The sequence below is a fragment of the Manis javanica genome, chromosome 10 (genome assembly GCF_040802235.1).
Source record: "Manis javanica isolate MJ-LG chromosome 10, MJ_LKY, whole genome shotgun sequence".
Taxonomy (NCBI): domain Eukaryota; kingdom Metazoa; phylum Chordata; class Mammalia; order Pholidota; family Manidae; genus Manis; species Manis javanica.
In genome coordinates this window covers 97,224,116-97,244,074 of record NC_133165.1, presented here as the reverse complement: position 1 = coordinate 97,244,074, position 19,959 = coordinate 97,224,116, and the positions used below count along the sequence as shown (strand labels likewise).

At 41.9% G+C, this 19,959-nt stretch overlaps 1 long non-coding RNA gene across 1 annotated transcript in view; it reads right to left on the bottom strand.

Moving 5' to 3' along the window:
- LOC118973303 (uncharacterized) overlaps nt 1-19,959 on the bottom strand; it is a 187,495-nt gene that overhangs the window by 97,338 nt on the left and 70,198 nt on the right. The window contains exon 2 of the long non-coding RNA XR_005062568.2: nt 4,913-5,082. This is a non-coding gene — a long non-coding RNA (uncharacterized lncRNA). The remainder of the gene's footprint in view (nt 1-4,912; nt 5,083-19,959) is intronic.

Here is a 19,959-nt window from a genome sequence, read left to right as displayed (position 1 = left end):
AGTCCACACACACGCAGTTTTCTAATGACTTCACTTTTTTTTACTTTTCAATATGAACTAAATACTTTATGTGAGATATGTCTTAGCATTACCCTCACTTCCAAGAAGGATTGTGCTAAGGGTAAACTGCCCTACATATTCGGGCCATTTCTCTGACATGGTCCCTGCTCCATGGATCCTCCACCTACTAAAGAACAGAGACAAAAAGAAGGAAGCAAAGGTGAGTGAATGAGAGTTACAAATGTTATGAAAGGAAAAAAACATGGAGAGAGAATCTTTCTAGAAGAGTAAGATTTATCTTAATGTAGGTTATTTGACCTTATGGAAAATGAATCGTTGATATTTTATATCAGGCTGGAATTCTCTGTTTTGTTCTCAATCTCATGCTCAATTCCTGTTATTTTTGGGAATGCAGACCCACACCCTCCTGAACTCAGGGGCCCTAAGCTCTTGATGATCTTCTCTTTCTTATCCTAGTCTCTCTTTTCTACTGGGCCTTCTTGCCGGTAGTTAAACTTATGCAATACTCTCATCTGAAAACCAAACCAACAAACAGAATCCATGCTGAGCCTGAGTTATGCTCCACTTTTCCTCTTCAACCCAACATAAACTGTTCACTCTCTCTCATTTCTCACCCACCCCCATTCACTTCTCAACTCACTGGAATTTGACTATTCAAAATAGTTCCCTTCAAGGCCACCAAACACCCACCCCCTCACTTCCATGTGGCCAAATCCTTAGGATACTTTTGATCCTATTCTTGAAGTATTAGGCCTTCTGGATCATTTTTGTCCCCCTGAAATTCTCTTTACTGGGCTTCTGTGATACCACGTTCTCTCTCCCGCTCCCTCCTCAACCTGCCTCCATTGCTCTTTCTCAGTCACCCTGGTCAGGCCTTTTATTCCTCTCCCTGGATCTTATCTTAAATACTCTTTCCTAGATTCTTTCCCAGGCCCCCTTCCCTTCTCCTGCTCCCTAATTTAACTGATGGACTCTTCTGTTCCCATAGCTTCAGGCACTATGTAAATGTTGATGTCTCCCCACCCTGTACCACTAGATCTTGCCTTTTGGACTTAGAGGAAGACCTGGGATTGGATCCTGGTGGTACTATTTACCAGCTGTCTGGCTTAAGCATGTCACAGACTCTTAGTGCTCCTGTCCCCTCATCTTGACAAAAGACATGAAAACCAAACCTCATCTGCAAGGTGACTGTAAGACCCATCAGAATAGTATACCTAGCACTTTCTCAGTCATCTCATCCATAAAATGAGGAGATCTGCCCAAATTACCTGCCTGGACTTTCTTCCACTTTAAATTTATTAACTCAGTGATAAACATAGAATAAAAGAATAGACTGTGACAATGCCCTCCTCGTATTATTCAAGGGATCATTTGCCAATCTGTACCTAAAGAGAGGCACCAGCCACGCCAAATGTCTAAGATAAATCTTATCTAAATCCACGCAGAGAGGAAAAGACTTCCCATCTTCCTGACTAGAAAGGAGTAAGACAGATCCATGAATTACACTCACATCGCAACAATACTAGGTAAGGTGAAAACCAGTTCCAATGCCCATCGGCCTCAGGTGCTTCTAGCATAGAAAGGGCCAGCGGTTCCTTTACAAGCAGTGTCAGAACAAAGTATGGGGTTTGGAAAGAGATGATGTTGTGCAAAAGGCAAAGATAAGAGATATTCACCCCAAGCCTTGGATCCACTTTAGTCATACTACATTTTTGGCAGAAATATTCTGATCTCAAAATCTCCCAAATACTGCATGGCAGAATTTCATTCAATACTGTCTAAAAGGCATTCAGTCATTCATTCAAAAGCTTCCAGAAATCATTTGCTGAGTGACTCCTTTGTGTAGGTACTTTGTTAAACACTTAGGATAAAATAGTAAACAAAAAAGACATGATCTCCATTCTCCAGAAACTTCATTTTGGTGAAGAGAGATATAAAATGTACACGTGAGACCTGAATTCTTAGGAGCCGGCCACGCCCACAGCCAGGAGAGGTACATCCCAGAAAGAGAGCCGAAGCTGGAGGCAGGAAGGAAGAGGAGAAAGGCGGTGTGCCTGGAGCAGGCAGAAGGAGGCAGAGGGAGGAACAGGAGGACACAAAGCAGGCAGGGGCCAGTGTGCAAAGGCCCTTAGGACTGTACTGAGCACCCAGTACTGTGCAAGGCACTTTTCTTGGAGCTGAGCGATTTGTGCTACTTTATCACTTTACACAGTATTTTTCAAACAGAGAGTGAAGAAATCAGTTAAGTGGATTATGATCAACATTGTTTAGTGACACAATAGAATAAACTAGAAGACAAAATATCAGAGTGCATGTAGTAAGGACGGGTATTATTTGTGCAATCTTCAATTCACTTGCACACATGTGTACATGTGTCCTTGCTCCGGCTTTCTCAGCCCCCACCCTAGTGACATTCTGGGCCTGATGATCCTTTGTTGTGAGGGACTGTCCTGTGCCTTGTAAGATGTTAGCATCCTTGGCCTCCCCAGATGCCCACAGTGCCCACCAGCACATGCACACGTGCACACACACACACACACACACACACACACACACACACACACAGCTAGCTGGAACAACCACAAAGGTCTTCAGACACTGCCAAATGATGTCCGCAATGGAGAACCACAGTACTAGTTGTAAAACCTTTCTGACAATGGAGCCATAGTCTCTAAACTCTCAAAGTAAATGACAGAATGAGTGCATATTTTGTCTCATGCCTCTTTCTCCACCCTGATTCCTCCCTGTGTCCCCTCTATTTTGTCACTTCAAGAAGGCTGCCTTCACTTTCCACCCTTCCTCTCCGTCCATCTCACCCCCCAGTTCCTCCTACTTCCCCTTTATGTTCTCTTCCTCTTATCCCTTCTCACTTACCTCCTTTTCCCCCTCAGATCGCAGACCAAACCAACTCTCTCATAACATTTTGGAAATCTGTGCATCATTATCTTTGTAGGTAAGGCAGCAGCACCTTGCCGGGCAGCAAACGCCTCCTCCCACACGGGGCTCACTTACGGAGGGCCACACAGGTGCGCCCCTGCATTCGGGACTCGCGCGCTCTTATTTCCCTCCCTGTCTTTTTTCATGTGTTCTGTATGTCTGTTCAGACACTAGAGACTGTGGAAAGAAACCTCATCCTCTGGCAAAGGTTTGGAGGGGAAGGAGCGGGTGTAGTAATGCAGGAGACATTTTAAAATACACGCTAGACAAAAAAGCATGCGAGGCAGGAGCAGCGCTGGGAGCAGGGAGTGACCGAACAGGTCTTTTCCAGCCCTGAGTTCTTCGCTTCCTCTGCTCTGTGACGCCTCTCGGCCCCCCGCTGTGTGCATTTGCTGTCTGTCGCACACTCGCCCCCTCCCCCTGCAGGGGACGTTCCCTGCCACTGACACCCGCTCCCTCTCCCCCAGGAGGCGCATGCTGCCCTGCTGTGTGCTTCCCCCAGGCCTTTCTCTCTGCTCTCCTGCTGCTCCTGTGTCCACCATCACTCTCTCTCTCTCTCTCTCTGAGCCCCCCCCTTTTCATTTTCCACACTCTGAGCTTTCCAGTTCTTCCTTGTCCCCTCACAGTGTCTTGTCAGGATTTCCCTTCTTTCTCCCGGGAATGAAGCTTCTCCTGCCTCCTCTCTTTATTACACACACACACACACACACACACACACACACACACCCATGCAGATGAATACTTTCTTGTCCACACACACACACACACACACACACACACACACACCCATGCAGATGAATACTTTCTTGTCCCAAATATTCTATAGACATACTAGTGGAACACAGACCGAAATGAATAGTTATTCTTCTCCAAGTGCTTTTGAAAAATGCAACTCTGTGCAAACCGTGCTTGCTCTCCATGCACTGTCTGCTTTATCTCTGGCAGAGGTTGGATTTCCGGAGAGGATGCAGGTCATTCCTCCACAGTCCTGGAGGCTCAGGGTGACCAGTCAAATGTTTTTATAAAGGAAACAGTGCTAGCATTTCGGGTGACACAGGCATCTGAGACTCTCCAGGTAAGCTCTTGAACCTTTGGTCCTGCTGAGCCCTGCTTTTCCTCCCACTCCTCTGACAGAAGTGCCATTAGGCAGACTTCACTGTCTCTCTCTCACCACTTGCCTGTAGGAGAACGGGAAGTCTTTCAAATGGTCCGTAGATGCAGCCCCTGTGCTTCTACATTCCTCCACGAGTACCCACCAGACAATGATAAAACCACATGTACTTGTGTAGACTTTGTGGAACATTCCACCCATTATTCCCTTAGCAGCTTCTGACAAGCCCAGGAGGAAGGAAGAGAATGAAGAAAGAAAAAAACCAAAACTAACTTTGAATGACTAACTACAACTGTGTACCCTTAAGGGTTTTTTTGTAAATAATCTCATTTAACTCTCACGGGTGTCCATAGAGAGTTGCTACGATGATCTAGGCTCAGAAAGATGAGGATACTGGGGCCCATCCAGCCAGTGCAGAGCAGAGCTAGGTTCAGGCACTCATCCATTCAACAGCTATGTATTCTGAGGCTTTGCTGTGAGCCAGGCACTGTTCTAGGCCCTGAATTCCGTAGGTTCTCTTTGCTCAGGGAGAAAAAAGTTGCACACAAACACACACAACCTGTGTTACCAGCAATGACAATAGGAAAGAAAACTATGATCACCTTCATTAGTGGCCAAAGAACCCAGAGCTACAATGGCATGAAGAGTATAAAGAAATAAGCAGCGTGGGTATCAAGGATTCTATCAGAAATCCCTGTTTTGAATTTTCTGCCTTCTGTGCCAGGTACAGCCTCCTTTATGAAAGAATAATTTTCTAAGCCCCTGTTGAGTAAGTCTTAGAGAAGAGACATCTTCAAATAATGACCCAGGCCCAGAGTATGAATGCACAATCGATCGCCTGACCTGCTTGGCTGGGCTGCCTGGTCCTCTCACGCGCACACCTGGGAAGGTACCCTTGGCGGCATCAGTCCCCTGAAGGGCTGCACATGATCTGTGACAACCTTTCTTGCTGACACACACAGCCCTCATCGAGTGCCTTTCACTTTCCTGTGTTAGTGCCTTTTTCTTCTGGCCTGGAAAGAAAAAAAAAAGATTGAAATAGTTATCTTTCTATTATGGGGAAGGAAATGTCCCTCAAGCTGGGCGAGGGAGGTGAGCAGAGCATTCCGGGTTAACCACTTTGGAAGCGCAGGGGCCGTGCTCCTGCACGTCCCCCCACTGGGTCCCACAGGCAGAAGCACCGCCAAAGGGAGTCAACCGCATTTGGATCCTATAAAGAAGCTACTTCTAACTGCTAATGTGGAGCAAGATAATGAAAGGAGGCCAGGAAGCACTCAGCAAAGTGATAATAGGGAAATTATGACATCTGTGGCCCTATTTGGTCTCTAGTCAATAAAGCATGCAGCCCAAATAACTCTCCCATTTCCCCAGAACTGCTGGAAACAGGGCTGGTCCCACTACTAGGAAAGAGTTGGAAAATAATATATAAGAATCCATGTTCCAACCCACACTGATGGAGACCTACCATCATCTCCCCTCACCCCAAAGAGCATAAGCTCTGACACGATTATGGACCATTTCACAGCCCTCAGGTTTCCTGTATTCACCTGCTTCTGGGCCCTTTTACAGCATATCTATATGCAGTACAGTCTGTTTTTTTCCTCTAAGACTTAAAAGAAGAGGGTTGCTCTCTTTAAAATCACTGCCAACGCTCATCTGAGCTTTTTGAGCCTAATGTTTCTATCTCCCCTTTCTGACCTAGACCCAGAATGTGGTGGTTTTCCTCTATTGTGGGAGGAGAGGCTCTTCCTAGCTCAGGAGGAGTGAGTCAAATACAGACAGCTGAGAGAGTGTCTTCGGAGAGCACTGGGGGGAAAGACTCACACACTGCAAGCAACACTGCAAGCAATCTTATTTTTTCAGTCTCCTGGAACTGAAATGAAAGCCCTTTTTTTTTTTTTTTTTAAAGAGCAAAATCCAAATACAAAGACTTGAGATGCTGGGGTGGTGGTGGTGAATAAGCCAGTCATTTTTGCATGAACATGTGGGACCAACTCTTTGTTAATAAAGATCAAAACATGAGTAATACAGAGTGAGTAGTCATCTGCCGTCATGACATCCCTTCAAATGCATCCTGGGAACAGGTTTGCTGCATTAATGAGAACCAGGATTGTTGTCATAAAATTTCTAATTTCAGTCATGTCTAAATATGTAACTAATCAGCTAATGCAATCATAATATTTCCTCAACTACAATCTGAATTTTATTTTAACCAGCCATCAAAGAAGAGATAGTAATTCTATCTTAAGGTTATGTGCCTTTAAAACAAAATTCAAATTTTGAATGGCTTGTCCTACAAATCGACAGGAGGCATCACTTGAAGAGTGACATGAGCTTCAGAACACAAGTGCACTCACTCTCAGATTCAATATAAAATCTAATTCTCCACAGAAACCCTGTCCAGAAAGCTAATTAGGGGACATCAAGAACTAGGACTTTTATTTTATTGTGCACACACATGTGCATGCGATACACACACACACACACACACACACTGCCAGTATTTGCAAACTACTCTATTTCAGATGCTGGGATACTTTTCAGAAACCAAACCAAACAAAGGATGTATAGAGAAAGGGTTTACTGAACACACCACATTAAAAAAGGATATAATACTAAACTAGGAAAAGGGTCACAAACACATACAACTGACACACCTAGTAACGGCTGGATAGCCACCAGAAGTGGGGGGAAAGCATAAGGAAGAGAGGAAGTGGGAGGACAAGGTATGAATTGTCTAAATTGTCTGAATGACCACAGCCATTTTTTCCAAAGTGGTGATCAGGAACAATTTCATAACGGATGCACATTTTACTGGTGCCCTCTCACCCAACAAAAAGGCTCCTGGGATTATTGAGAAAAGCACCCCAGAGAGGATAACCCTGTCCATCCAAGCACTTTCCAATCCAGTTGTTATTCATAAAATGGTGGTATGTATGGACTCTGAATGCTCAGCCTCAGAGGTGGTTGGGGAGATGGACAGCAGAGGGCTGGACATGCGAGACAAGTCCTGCATTTGAGTAAGCACTAGGGATTCAGTAACTGGAGACATTGTCAGATTAGGAAACAAAGGGGGAAAGGAGGGTTGCAATGGGAGTAGGGGAACAAGGGTGACCACAGAATGGCTATAAAGTGATAATTTCCTAAGAGAAAGGAAGAATGGGAAACTGTTAGTCTAACTAGATTCTAACCAGATCTGTAGACAGTTTAGGGAGAATAACCAAGGGCAGGCCATAGATACAAATTGGAATCCTGAGATCTGGATTCAGTCTGCAGACATCTTCTATTTGGCCTGCACAATTTATTATTTAATTCAAAATTCTGCAGATTGGCAATTTAGGCTGGGCTTAGCTAGTTGGTTCTTCTCATCTGGGCCTCCTTCTGTCCTTCTACATCAGCAGGCTTCTGCAGGTCGGGTAGATAGCTTTGCTGATCTTGCTGGGCACTGTCACATCTCTTGACGAGGACAAGTGGACTGACTCAACTCTGGTCCACATGGTTTTATATCCTCCCGTAGGCTAATCTGAGGTTGGTCATATGGTAGTTGGCCAGAGTTCAAGAGAGTAAGAGGAAATACACAAGAACTAGCACCTTGTCACTTCCACAACATTGTAAATCCAGAGTAATTCACAGTCTGGGTTTTAGGGTGGAGAAATAGATTTCACCTCTTCAAGGGAGGAAGGGCAAAGGCTCATAGCCAAGGGGGGTGAATACTGGAAGGCATGAACAACTGCAGCCATTTTTGCGTGCACGCTCCCACACCCAGGAGCTAAGCCTGCACTCCTACGCCTGAGAGGCAATCATCATCTGGAGCCGTTATGGCTGCACCCTCTAGGTGGCTGTGCCCACCAACATTTCTGGTGCTCCTTATTATCTCCCACTGTTACAACCAGCCAGCTGACACACTTACATTTCCTGCTTGTCCCCTATTATCTTCTAATTTTATTAAGGCAATAGAAGGGAAGGAAGTAAGCTAATAAATTCTTCCCAGTGTATTAAGGGCTCTACCCTTTTGATATGTCTCTTGTTCTTTTTCCCTCATGACAAAATCTTTCCTTTCATGATCATCTCCCTTGACCCCACTTATTTTAATACTGCTTATAAATTCTGACATCTAATAAAAACTGATATTATTCCTTGGGGACAAATGGCCCATGAACACTCCTTTATCATGGCCCAGGTATGGTACATAAGGACCCCAAAGCCAAAAACATATGGCTGATTAGTCCTATAATAGCACATGATTGTCTACTGGTAGGGAACAGAAAGGTTAAGTATATTTCAAAACACTTTTTAAAATCCTTGGTCTAGAAAAAGAAATTATTCAGATCATAAAATTCCTAACCATCCTCCCCTTCTTCTACTTGTTTCATCAGTGATTTCAGGCCAGGGAAATCACTCCTGCTGTATCTGTGGTCTGGCATGAAATTCTGTCCCCAATTCAATTTCTTTCTCCTCTGTTCCTCTCACCTTCAAATACAGAAATCTTGCTCATCTTTTATATTTAATTCCAAGGCCTTCTGAACTTTCCTGGATTTACCCCTCTCTCCTATACCTTGTGCCTTAAACCTTCATGGACATTCTGCCATTCTGCCTGAATTTGTAGTTTTTTATTTTTACCTCTCCCCTTTTCTTCATTTCCCACCCAGTAACATGCAATGGACATTGTACCCTTCTAATGTCTAGGATAATGTTTTCCATATGGCAGACCCTAAAGGGTTTTTCAGAGGAATGAGTAAACACATGATTTTCATCTTGGTTTAACAACAAAAAACATCTCCAGCCTTACATTAACGCACATGGTACATTTATCTGTTTCAAAATGCTGCCATGTGTATTATCTCATTTTAGCCCTCTAGCAATCATGAAGTTTCAGTAAAAGGATTATGACCCCATGTGCAGATGAAGAAGCAGAAGGCTACAGTCATCAAATGATTTGTCTGAAGTCACTTAGGTAATGGTTGACTGGGCTAGGATGAAAACCCAGATCTCTTGGTTTTTAGTTCAATATTCTTTTTTCTTATGATCTCAGTGACAGCACTCTAGTTTAAAAATTAAATATAAACTATACAGAATTGGGGAAGAGGAAAGTTCCCAATAAGTCAAAGAGCATTAGGAGACCACAGTGCCTCAAATACAAGGAAATTTCTAGAGCTGGCTGCTACAGGTGCCACATCCATTAACAAGGAAAGTAGTCAGAGGTCCTCCCTACATAGAGATTCTCACTGATAAACTCATCTTCATTAGCGGATTGGAAATGGAAAGTAGCCAGTTCCCAAGCTAGTTTCCTTCCCGCCTCCACTAATTTAATGATGTTTTCTAGCTAAAACAGATAACAAAACCTCGGAAGCTTGGTCTTTTAGCATACTTTTATTTGAATGGAATCTCAGAGTAATCCTGAGGGTAGGTTATTGTCACTACCTTTTACAGAGGAAGAAACCAAGGCTCAAAGGTGAACTGACTTGGCCCAAAGTCACACAGTTAGAGAAGAGCAGAGTCAGGATTTGAACCCAAGTGTCCCTGCAAACCCTGTACTGCCTGCCCCGTGGCTACAAACACTTCCTAACATCCACTGCCATGAAGAGCTCACGGGTATGCTAGAACAGTCTGCTGAGAATGAGATCACTCTTCTCTGCTCTTTCTCCTCGCACATCTGTCCTGCAGTCCTTGGTGGCTTGATGCCAACAACATTACTCCCAAGTAATGTATCTTGGGAGTACATGTATCTTGGGAGCCAAGCCATGTATCTACTTTCAGACGCTTGAGTGAGGTGGTCTGGGGCACTATCTTGTCTTGTAAAGCAGGGTTAGTAAGTACAAGAGCTTCCTGTGCTGGTTGTGGGATTAAATGAGATCGTTTTCATCAATGTTTTGGTATAATGCCTGGTATGTCGTAGGTTCTCAATAATGTTGTGAAGGGGAGCAGAATTCACCACCGCAGAATATGACTTTTTGGCATAGGATTCTTTTAGGCTGATTATTTTTTGTAAGAAACAGCAGACACAGGAGAAGCTCTGTAAATTGAGTGGAGTTACCCTTTCTCAAGAAGCATTTACATTTACAAGGGAAATCCCTATTTGCATCTCCCTCTCTGTACCAGGAAAGAAGGATGACTATATCTCTAGAAACTTTTCCACGGAGAAGGCAAGGACTTAAATCTGTAAAACAACCTGGTTGACTGGGCTTTTCCTGGTCACCTCCTGTAATGGGTCTCTTCCCCATCCCACCCCCAGTATCCTTTCCCTGTAGCTTGTTATTTAAGGTGGTGGCTTGGCCCTTTCAAGGAGTTACTTGGTTTTCCTGGGAATCTCATGTAGATAGCAGGTATACGTGTTACTAAATTTTTTTTTCTCCTGTTTATCTGTCTTTCTATTACAGGAATATTTCAGCCAAGAACCTGGAAGGGGAGAAAGAAAGTTATTTTTCCTCCCCCACAGTTGATAATAAAAACAATGATTATGATAAAGTTGTTGCATTCCTAAGAAGCTACTAATTTGTGAGCTCTAATGCTAAACAATCTGCAAGTATTATATGAAAAGAGCATAATCAGTCGTCCCATTGGTCTCAGAATCAGTGATCATAGAATGAATGTGCAAACCATAGAATGTTTGTTCTAGGTAGACTGGGGGATTAATGGTGTGTGAATGTTTGTCACGGATTCATTTATTCAAATGTTCAATATATATGCTCGGAACTGGTGATGCAAACATGAATAAGCTATAGACCTACTTTCAAAAAACACAAAATACCCAACAGAAAATACCTGGCACAGGGTAATTTAATAAAAGAACATTTATTAAACACATAACACTATTCCAAGAACTTTACACATATTATACCATTAACACAAGGAATCCTCCAGATCTTCATCCCCCATTTTACAGAGAAGCAATTTCCTTGAGATCATGCAGTTAATAAGTGGTGAAAGTGAGTCCCAAACCAAGGAGTCTGACTGCAAAGCCGGGCCACTCTTAACTACTAAAATGGTTCCCCTAGAGAAATATATCCAGGATTCCAGCAAGGCAGGACTACAACTTTTCACTTTACTTATCATGGGATTAGGAATCCTCCTTCCAAAATGGAGTCAGGGATGCCCCAATAAAGGGGGGTAAGGATCCTTACATCTATCTCATTCACTTTAGTTATGGGGACTCTCAGAGCCTACTATCCCACACATTGCCCTGTGCACAAAGAGTATTAACACACGCTGAATGAACAAGCCTCTCTCCCAAATGGACAGAAGCAAAGTGGGAACAGGACCTGTGACGTCAGAATGTGTGCAAAGGTAGGTATTGAAAGGGGATAGGGTGACAGGGGGAAAATGGACACGATAACAGCCAGGAACCCCTTTAATCAAAGTGTTACTAGTATGTGTTTTATTCCCACGCATTTCTCCTGGCCCCAGGGAAAGCTGGCTTACTTTACTTCCCCCCATTCTACTCCACTTGCTTCTAAAGGTTTCAAAAATCTTTACCCATAAGAAAAGGAAAGTGGAAAAGAAAAAGTCTGCATTCTCCAAAGTGCACTCCACCCCCACCTAAGCCATTTACACCAGCCCCAGGTGGAGTCTTCACTTTAAAATGCAGAAGAGAAAACTAAGGCACTCTGAGATGCTGATCCTAAATCTTTGAGCTCTCAAAGATCTGCTAGAAGATGTATGTACATTTCAAAGGAAAACCAGATTCAGACTTCCTCAGCATCTGCAGGAAGATCTGAATTAAGAACTTTAGGACAGACCCCAGATTACTGGGAGAAAGAAGAGTTCAGCTGGCAGAAAGAATGGGAGTGAACAGCTGCTCAAGGAAACCTTCAGGAATATTGAAAATAGCCCACCAGCCTCTGTGACTGTAGACCCCTAGTGGTTAAGGAAACTGAAATGAAAACCACCGTTCCAGTGCGAATGCCTCAGCAGATGCCATCCTGGGCAGATGACACCCATCAAAATATCCAGCCCCTCTCCTCCAGGCAATGCTTGCCTTCACTCCCAGGACGTCAGGGAGTACACGCAGAACAGACAGACAAGCAGGGGCACTGGGTACGGTTGTAAAGGTTGTGCCTTTATGGGTAGCCAGAGACAACCCTGGGGTATCTATTATTGGCAGAGCTTATGCTTCTGCCTCCTTGCAGATGGCTCCACACAGAAAGTAAGTTCAGAAATAGAGAATAAATGTAAGTTTCTTATACGCTGGAAATTTTGAGCAGAGATTTGTAACTGTTACTCATCCTCCTCTTCCAACAGCCAGAATGTTAGACTACAGGATATATCCTCTTTCAACCCTAATAGCCTGTCTGTCACCAAGTATTGTCACTTCTGAAATGTTTGTTGGTGCCACCTCATCCTCTCCATTTTCTCTGCTAAGTTATGTTGCCCCTAAGCGGTTACAATGCTTGCCACCAGGGATATTTATTTAAGATGCAGGTTCTGGGCCTTAGGAATCGGTCTCGTCAAGTCCAAGTCCATGGAGCAGCTTCTTAACAACTGTCTGCAGCCACTCATCTCTCTGTTCTCTGAGCTCTGCCCAGAATGGACACTCTACAGCCCAGTCCAGAAACTTCTCCAATGACCTGGTAGGCGAGAATTTTGTTTTTCTTGCTAGGGATTTATTCCCTTGAGGGCAAGAACAACCTGTAAACATTTTTAACCCAGGGAAGAGGAAAAGATATAAGCAAGCATATTATGTGCCAGCCACTGTGCTAGGAGGGTTCTCATTCAATTCTGACAAAACCCCTTTAAGGTAATATGTCAAAGCACAATTTTCCAAATGTTGAAAACATAAATTCTTGTGCAAAAATATAGTGAGCATGTGTCAAATTTTATTTAGCTCATTATTAAGGGAACTAGCAGGACGGCAAAGCAGTTCAAAAGAATTACGGAAAACATGACTTTCAGTGGGGTAGGGGCAGTACAGAGTAGGGAAAGAAAGAAGAAACTTCTGCATTGCTAAGATAGTTGCAAAACTAGTGAATGTCCTATGAGCCAATAAAACCACAACTTTTGGAGCTCTCTCCTCTATTGGACAGAATATGTTTATCATCACATTTTACCAGTTTTAAAGAAACAGAAAATAGCTGGACCTTAATCAATTAGGCAAATTTATGTTTCCTTAAATAGTCAGATGACCTTTTAGTTGGACTTTTTAGGAAAGTTTTTAGTATGGCATTAAAAGATCACTGTATGTTCTTTCTGCCTGATTTCCTGATTTGGAAGTTTTTCTTAACAGTATGTATAATTTATCCCCATTTTATAGATAAGTAGAAGAACCATACATCTGTGTTAAGGTTCGTTTGATTCCAAAGCCCAACTTTCTCTACTATACTGTTAGGCACATAAAAGATATTTAATAATTGTTTCTAAATTGATTGACACAAGAGTAGCATCAAAGGCTTATAAAATATTATAAGCTTATAATTTTATAAATATAAGCTTATAACATATTAGCTAAGTAACCTAGAATAGTTAATACCTGTCCCAAAGGGCTTAAATTACTCACTGGCAAAGCTTACACACACAGATAAAGGGAATTTGAATGATGACCTTTCAATTTTGGGTCAGATCCTACAATTTGAAGATGTAAGCAACCCTTTTGATTGCTTCTCTATCATAAGCAGGATGGTCTTAGATGCTGCAGAAGTATTACATCAACTTTGTAGCACTTGCCTTTCAATAATCATTCAACAAATATTTTTGATCACCTACTGGATACTAGGACTCTAGTCCCAACAATACCATGATTCATGTTAATACTTTAGAGACATAAAAATTACTATTTTGCTTTATTTTATATTGAGAGTTGTAAGATTTTATTTCAGATGATCAGAAATAACCTAGTGGTACATAATGATGTTACATGTTAAAGACTGAGAATTGTCTTGGCAGTTAAGATATCATGTTGACTTCCATTTTTAAATCTAGTAATTCTCCATTTTACTGAGAAGTGCTGTTAAAGGTAACATTTGGTTACTTGGCAATGGAAGAGAAACAACATAATTTTTCCTTTCAAGACAGATGCAATGCATTTTCATTTGGGAACAGCCAAATAATTTTTCAGTAAGCCATACCAATTTCACTTTCTATAAAACCAGTAAATCCATTACTTTCTTCTTACAGAACAGTATCTAATTCCCATGCTGATTTGTGTAGTACTGCCTCTAGACAACAGAGGGCACTATTAACAGGTACACTGTGTTACCAACTTTTAATAAATGCAAAGAGCTAGAGGAGGAAGCGGTTTTACCAAAGTTGTGGACTCTGTGGTCATTGTGCAAAACGACTAATAACAAAAAACTGAAATAAAAAATTTTTTAAATCTTTTCCTCGTGATAATACAGCCATCAAAATCAGAATCATATATCATAATAGCCACCTGGTCATTAATTTAGAAGTCATCCGTTAGCCTGACAGCATAATCAAAAGAAGTCTCACATCTGAGGCTCTTCCACTTTGGTTTGACCAATTGTGGGCAATAAATATTCACATCATAAATAACAGATCAATCAAGGGGTACTAAATTCTAAATATCTTTAAACATCTGAGGGTTAAAATGCTAGTGTCCAGGCCCTAGACCAGTGGTTCTCAAGCCTTAGTTGCATCAGAATCACAGTTCTTGTTAAAATGCAGGTCGCAGGGCCCGTCCCCAGAGTCTCTGATTCAGTCAGGCCAGAGTGGGACCCAACAATCGCAGCTCTAACTGGTCCTTGGCGCCTTGCTGCTGTTGGCTCAGGAACCCTACTGTGAGAACCACCGCTTTCCACCAAAGCCTGAATTACAGAGCCAACACAACACCGTGGCACCATGGCCAGATACAGGAAAACAAGAAACCTTCCTTTCAGAGCTCAACAAGCTGCCTTCGGGCTGGCTGGAACTCAGTCTCACAATACCATTACTCTGCTGATATTTTCATCATGTTCCGTGTCAGCCCATTATTTTTCTTCTGCCCTTATCTCCGTGTTATCAAATGTTTTACTGGTTAGGCCACTGCTTCCTATCAGCCTGTCCAGCACCTCAAGGTTTGTGCTGAATTCTTCATCTCAAGTTAAACAGTTTTAGCAGTTAAATTTTCTAGGACATTGAATTCGGGGCAATGGACAAAAATCATAGAGACAAAGAGAGTAAGTAGAGCTTTTATTGAGAACAACCGGAAAAGGCTGCACCAACCTGGATTTCCTAAATATGGAACTGAATTCCCCCTCTGTTGGCCTGTTGTTTTGCTCGATTATTAGCAGACAGACCACATCTTGACTGGGCATTAAATAGGATGCTGCAATATGACATAAACTCCCATGCTAATAGAAAGACCTATCAGCAGTAAAAATATGGAGGGTGCAAATAATGCAAACTGCTTAGCAAAATATCACTGACTCATGAATTTGTCTCTCAATATGCTGGAAATATATATTAGCGCCTTTATAGTTACATTCATTGGGTCAGCTGGAGCCAGGTGAACAGCCACAGCACAACTAAAGGGTCTTTTACTGCCCTTGTGAAAAATTCAGCTCATTTCTCAGGGCAGTGAGTGAATGAAAATAAGAAATTACAATGGAAATCACACTGCAATCTTCACTCTAGGCTAGGTTACAACGAAGACTATAATAATACATAATAAATATGCAGCAAACCATGCTTGTTAAAGGAGATGCTCCTTCTGCCGGCACATGGTACACATCCATCATGGCTCGTACAATAGGCCAACTGCTCCACATTGCAGGAGCTATGTTACCAGCCAGTAATTACAGGCACGAGAATTTCCTGTGCACGGAGAAAAAGGAAGCAAAAGTGGCTTGAACAATACAGGCCTATATGCACTAGCTTTGTATGCAAAACTGTTCTGTTATAACACTGTCACCCTTGCCTTTTGAGATGAATATTTATAAAGAACCTTCTGGAACAACAACTTCATTTTAGACCCAGGCTGCAATCAAATAGGTTAGGTTTAAAGGCCAAGATTTCAGAATGTTAGCCTGTCCAGGGCTATGATGACAGAGAAGCAAGATGAATTCTAACCAGAACTTCTACACCATACTTTAAAAATAATATTTTATTAATTCAGTCCACATACCAGAGTTCTTCAGGCAGAGGGAATTTGCATTTCAACTAATTCACTTTGTGGCAAATATAAAAAATGGAGGAGTGTGCCCCATTAGCAATACAAAAGCTGGGAGAAATTCCTGTCCACTGGATTTGGGGTGCTGCAGCACCTCAGGTCTATAGTTGTGGTGTACTGTCAGCAGCTTGCTGCAAAGCATAGAGCATATGGCATCCTCCAAGGATTCACTACCATTTTTTTTTAATATGTGAGTCAGTCGGTCACTCTAACTCCTCTGTGGGATAATTCAAACAGCTGATCCCAACCAACCTGAAAGTGGGAAAAGCTCTTTGTCTTACTTTCTATAACACTGGCTTTCATAGGGTTGCAGGATTTTGTGTGTGGCTACTTTACTATTAGCTAACCATTGGCCTCACTACATCTTAAATGAAGACTGCAACAATTAGTTCTTCATTTGCCTTGCATCCCAGGACCAAACAGACAGAGTTATATTTTTATGCAACCAAAAATTTACTTTCATTGGATGGCATCTTAAATGAAAATAAATCACAGATCTGTTTTTATTTCACTAACACTGAGAGATATGGAGAATGGTATTGATTCAAGGTCAGCCCTGAATAGAGAAAAGACAAATTTAGAGACTTCAATAGTTTTAGTCTTAGTCAGAATCCAATTTATAGAATGATGTTTTCCTTCTATCTGTTTTTTGTTTTGTTTTAATCAGAACAGGAAGATGTCTACTGTAATTTTTCTAACTATGATACTCTGGTCACTTAAGTAGTGCAAGGTCATGAATATCAGACTTCTTTGAGTCCTTATCTTTCATGGTTCACAGATCTCATCTCTGCTTTGATCGTCAGGGTTGCTCTCAAATCGAATCTGTTTTTCTCCCCCTTCTCTCTCTACAGCCAACTATTTCATTCTGGACCAAGAGATTAATGAAATCATGGTTAGAGTGAAAAAAGAGCCTAGTGAACCAAAGGATGATAAATGAGTAAATAAATTTCAAAGAACAAAAATTTTAAGCAAGAAAAAGATATGCCTAAGAAAGAGGGTGAACAGAATACAGATCTGGCAAACAAACTTGAGTATCACAGACATTTATAGATAAGGGCAAAAAAAAAAAAACCTTCCAAAGAGTTAGTTTAACCCAAAAGGGAATCTTTTAAGTAGAAAATGTTTTCACAGCATTTTATTGACATAGTTTTCAGGTTTACATTTGATTGCAATTAAAATGCTAAAAGAATTCTTGATTAGACTCGAAGAAAATATGAGTTGAGTTAGGCATGGCAAAGACAATTGAATTCAGAAATGAGTAGCACCCCTCTCTTTCTAAACAATGGCTGTGGTTTCATTAAAATGTCTTAATCAAATAACAAATAAATGATGTGATTTAGAGTGACACTAAGAAGAAAACCATGACATTCTTCTTAATTACCCAGCTGCCTCCAAAAAAAGCACACATTGGCCAAGTGTTTTCCAGATTCCAGGGGCTCTCTGTGATCTCCTGGGTCATCAGGAATCCCAGTGTACCAACATGAATTTTATAAGACATGCCCAAGTATCTAGCAACACCGGTCCAATGAAAGGGGCAAAAAAAAAGCCGAATGACTATTTTTTTGGTCTGTGTCCTGTTTTTCTGTCCCGGCCTTACAGGGCAAAGTTTCCCTGTACTTTCAGCAGCTGTGCCTCCATCCCATGTCTCATCGGCCATCTCACTGCTGTTAAAAGAGAAAGGGAGGCATCTGCTACAGTTGAGAGGTGAAGGGACATTTTTATGAGAAAGGACGGCAAGGCAGCATAAAGGAATTTTAATGACTAAGTGGAAAAGAAGGAAAAAAGGGGAAAAAAAGAAAGGCAGGACAAGTAAAATGATGTGTAGTTACAGAACAATTAGGTAAGAGTGGCTCACTAGAGCCAGTCCAAAGGTTTCCTGAACCTAAGGACAAAATGCAACAGCAAGTTGCTGTCACTGAGGTGGTCATAGGCACTGGAGTCCATTCTTTCTTTAAGCCGCTAGTATGGACCAGGAGCTTTCAGCCTGAACAAATCCAGAAACATCAGCCCTGGAACTAAAACCAGTATACAAAGGCCTTGGTTAATGTGCTGTTGTAATTCACAGGAGGGCGGGCGATGCAGTAGATTGTGCTCAAATGTTCTACCTTGTGGTACAATATGTGCAATACTTACTAAAAGAGACAGTATTAAATGTTAAAACATTGAATGTTTTTAAGAAAAGCTGAATAAATGCAAGGTATTACTATCACAATATTTAATAAGAAGATGACTGTCATATTCGTGAATTTGATTTGTTAAGAAATATGCAATCAATATTTGAAAGCAGCTGTCACTAAAAAATCTTCCTCCAGAGAAAAGAGTGATCTTTGCAAAAGGCAAACTGTATTAAATCCACCCCTACCCACCTCCCTCCTACTAGCATTTCCTTGCTTGCCCTTCAGTGGTCTTCCTTTATTCTCAGGAGAGAGAAAACTCCTTGAAGGCTGTCTACCAGATCGCTGTCTCCTTCTGCAGCCACGTTTCATGCCCATTCTCTGGGGCTTAGCTACTGAGCACTGTTGTTCCTAAAACTCACCAAGATCCCTTCTGCACAGAGTTTTTTACATGCTGTTCCTTCAGTGCAGGGCACTCTTCCCTTAACTGCTGGCAGTTAACCCCTATTCTTCCCTCAGATTTTAGTTTCAGAGTCACTTCAGAGAAGCCTTCTTCCTGATCTCCCTAACGGAGCTAATCCCATGGGCACAGGCATTTCAGCATCCCACGCACCTCTCTACACCACAGTTATCACAATACGCTTGACATCTGAATGATGTCTGTCTCCCTCAGAAGACTCTAAGGTTCATGAGAGTAGGAACTGTCAGTTTTACTCATCATTTGTCACAACACCAAGAATAGTGTCTGACATAGTACATGCTCAATAATCACTAAATGAATAAAGGAATGGAAAGAATCAGGAAATTAGCCAGCATGGTTAATCCAAAAAAAAAAAAAGACAAGTGTTTATACAGTACAGTTCCTCACCAATTATTGAACAAGCATTTATTGTGCTTCCTACTTCCTACTGTGCTTCCTAATTATTCAGCATAATTCCTGTCTTCAGAATATTTATTCTCTAAGTTTTGTAAACTGCCAGATAGTAAATATTTTCACTTTTACAGACCAGACAATCTCAGCTGCAACTGTTCAACTCTGCTCTGTAGCACAAAAGAAGCTATACCCATACATAATGAATGGACATGACTATGTTCCAATAAAACTTTATTTATAAAAACAGGTAGTTGGTTTCAGTTGCTGGTTGGCTATAATTTGCCATCCCCTGCTCTAGGAGAAATAACAGGATATACATGTAGGTATATATAAAACCTTAATTCACATTAAGTATTTTGATTCTGCAGTCATATGATGAATCCATACCATGGATCATGCACTAGGCTAGATGGAGACTTGCTGCAGGGGAAACTTCACCATGTAAGGCAAGAGACTCTATTTCCCATTCATTTTTTAAAAACAGCTTGAAAAGGATGCAAGAAGAAAGTCTCTATATATAATAGTAAAAACAAAGTATTCTGCAAGCTCAGAGGAGGCAGGAATGCAGGCATTTGGACACCTAAAAGGTTCATCACTACTAAGCCGCACATAGAAAGCCATGCTTGAGAATGAGAATCTGAATGTTTGGGTTGGGTGGATTCCAGGGAGGAGTCATGTAAGAGCTGGTGATTGTAGCTGGGTAGAAGGTTCCGTGGCGGCTGGTGAAATGGGGAGGAAAGAACTTACCCCAGGGACATGGCAGAGGTTTCATCTGTGAGACCGATCTGCTAATTAGTTTATA